Source organism: Diaphorina citri, unplaced genomic scaffold (genome assembly GCF_000475195.1).
Source record: "Diaphorina citri unplaced genomic scaffold, Diaci psyllid genome assembly version 1.1 scaffold245, whole genome shotgun sequence".
Lineage (NCBI taxonomy): Eukaryota > Metazoa > Arthropoda > Insecta > Hemiptera > Psyllidae > Diaphorina > Diaphorina citri.
In genome coordinates, this window is record NW_007377682.1 from 211,532 (window position 1) to 215,169 (window position 3,638).

Sequence of the window (3,638 nt, forward strand, 5' to 3'; positions counted from 1 at the left end):
AGAAAAAAAATAGGAAAAAGTCTTCTGAAAAAAAAAAAAAAAAAAAAAAATATGATGAATAAACACGTCAAACTATAGTCGGCCGGTCTAGAGTCCAATAGGGTTAAAAGAAAGACACGGTGAGGTTAATGGCTTCGATCTCGGAACGGCTGTTCCTCCTATCCTGTCCTCAGGTTGCTAGGTAAGATTAAGTTGTAATTGAGTTGGTGTTTGTTATCTAGGTACGAGTACCTATATAGTTCAATCATTGATTAATTTCTATTTGTCATACCTACTGAGAGATTCTGACGTGAGTTTGTGACGATTCATCTTGAAAAGAAGAACAACAGTTCACCAGTAATTTATATACTCTTCATAGTTGGTACGGCTGTTCAAATGAAATAGAAGAACACCACAGTAACTTATACCCTTCAAGTCTTCACAGAGGTAATTTCTGTTTGGTAACCCACAGGTCCTAGCGTTTTCTAAAAGGGGTTTTACCAGTCATTCGGCCATCAGATTCTTTCCTCCTCATATTCACCTCTCTTAGAAATGAGAGATATATATGTATGTAGAGGTACAAAAGCACTGTTATTGTGTATGTGTACGGCTGTTCAAATGAAAAAGAAGAACACCAGTAACTTATACCCTTCAAGTCTTCAACAGAGGTAATTTCTGTTTGGTAACCCACAGATCCTAGCGTTTTCAAAAAGGGGTTTTACCAGTCATTCGGCAACAAGATTCTTTCCTCCTCATATTCACCTCTCTTAGAAATGAGAGATATATATGTATGTAGAGGTACAAAAGCACTGTTATTGTGTATGTTTAAGTACCACTGATACCGTTTTAACGACACCCTGTATGAAATTATGCAGAACTTTAGTCAGGGGCAAACGAGGAGGAGGAGAGGAAGGAGAAGGAGGTAGAGGAGGGGAAGGAGAAGAAGGAAGAGGAGGAAGACGAGGAAAAACTTCATGGACTTCTTCTTGATCGGTCATCAGGATTACACTGGGCATTCTACCATAGCTGTTATACCGAGGTACCTACCTACCTACTCTCTACAATACGGTCTCTACGATACCTACTAGTAGTTCGAATTACTCACTACCTACTCATACTCACTCGTAGTGATAATCTGGTGATAGGTGGATACCAGGATACCTAAATTACCTATAGGTACTGCAGATTCTCTTCTGACCATTATTATTGTAGAAGAGTTGAAATTGTTCACCAGGTGAGCCAGATTACGTGATTTTATTATTTGAACTTTATTAATTTTTTAACTCGTTTTTTTTATTATTAATTTTAATGAAGTCAAATTTTTATGTCTATTTTTCCACTGTATTCATATATAATCTGCATGCAGCATAGACTGTGACATAAAAGCAAGGTAACTTTATTGTGAAAATATTTTTTTTTTTTTTTTAAATTTGTACCTACCTACGTCCAAATTTAATGTTCTAAATATATGTACATATCTATGCAGTAAAACCTATAAAGTAGATATTTAAGATAGTAATAGGTAATTTCTAAGCCTTTCGTTCTTCACTACGTACCTACCTAATTAGAAATTTAGAAGAGACTAAAATTTTATATATAATCAAACTGAAAAAGTAAAATTGACAATAAGTAACTACCCAATTGTTTAATATTTATGGTGTTTAAATATAATTGTTTAATATTAAAATTTACCCATTTGTGGTGAATAACTAGGTAAGCTATAAAAAATTCTATCAATTTTATCGTAGGTATCTAATAGATTTCTTCTGATGTGCAATAATACTTACCTAGAACCTAATGCTACTTGAAACTTCAAAACTCAACCCAAGTAGGTACTTATTTTTTAATAGCTACACATCCACGTACCTATAAGGCTATACCAATATACACATTTTTTATACTTACCTAGTTAGTTAATTGTTTATTTCTCTTGCTTATTAAAATCAAATAAAGACGTGTTGTGTTGGAATAAGTGGCATCTGAGGACAAAGGTAAGTAGTACCTACACCAATTGGTAATTACCTATATTTACCATCTACCTTCATGTCAATCATAGGTAAATATACCTATATCATTAATAAAATTAAGGTTCCAGATTCTACCTCTGGAATTTGGATATTACCTTGATACCTAGGTATGTAAAGAAAACCAAAAAAGTGAAAAGTTCGTGTCTTTCACAGGTAGGTACACTTATGGAGCTCCTACTTACGTTACGTAGTGAAATTATGTGCTCAGTGTTATTAGGTATAGGCATTTAAGAAGTGGCAGGGGTCTTCAATTATTTATCAATTAAACTCGAGAAATTCCAAGTAGATATAGAAACCTCTCTGTGTTAGTTGTTTAAGTAGAATAGAGGTACCTCTGAATTTAATATGAAAATTCTAACCGGAATTGTGAAAGTACATACTCAAATTTGCCTTATACCTACGTATTTATGTAGGTACATTGATACCTACATACGTAGGTATAATATATTGGTACCTACATACGTAGGTATAAGAATACATTGGTACATACCTATAATACCGCCGAAAAATCGTCCAGCGACCGACCTTCTAGTCCGCTTTGGTTTCATGGGTCCCTAAAGCAAAGCAAGGTCCATGACTGCAGTGTTAATTAATGAGGATGTTTGCTCAAATCTAATTATCACACGCTATGCATGCATTACTTACTATCCACGTACCTATAAGGCTATACCAATATACACATTTTTTATACTTACCTAGTTGGTTAATTGTTTATTTCTCTTGCTTATTAAAATCAAATTAAGACGTGTTGTGTTGGAATAAGTGGCATCTGAGGACAAAGGTAAGTAGTACTTATAAATCACGCTATGAAATTTATTTGTCCTCAGAATACAGGTAGGTAGGTACTGACATTTATTTTATATCATTAGGTGCCTACAATTGGACCTTGGCCGCCCAGAGCTTTGAAATTCTCATGCTGGATTCAATTGTAGACATTAATGTACCTACATATTATTTAGGTTGAAAAATAATGTGCTACGACATAAAGACGAGGTTAAAGGTGGAGAACTTTTTGAACTTTCGTGCGAAAGGTCTTATAGCATGGCGCGTGGGGCAGGGCAAAAGTATCTAGCTTTGGCGAATCGTTGACAGCTATAAATCACGCTATGAAATTTATTTGTCCTCAGAATACAAGTAGGTAGGTACTGACATTTATTTTATATCATTAGGTGCCTACTATTGGACCTTGGCCGCCCAGAGCTTTGAAATTCTCATGCTGGATTCAATTGTAGACATTAATGTACATATTATTTAGGTTGAAAAATAATGTGCTACGACATAAAGACGAGGTTAAAGGTGGAGAACTTTTTGAACTTTCGTGCGAAAGGTGAAAGCTCTTCATTTCATTCCACAGGGATGGTCAATACAGGGATTTTCAACTGGCAGCCCACGAGCAGTTGTAGATCGACATTGATCGATGGTCGATCGACGGCTGGTCGACTTTGTTTGGACACACCTCTAAAGCTCATCATCTCATCAGTCATCAAATACTTAGGGCAATCTGGAAGTGAACAAATTGAGTCCTAGAACGGCTGACACCGCGACCGCCCCTGATGAAAACGCTTACCGGTCAAACGGTCGCATGATCATTTGTGCCCCTCTCCCTCTTTCTGAGCACTTCCCATACTCTCT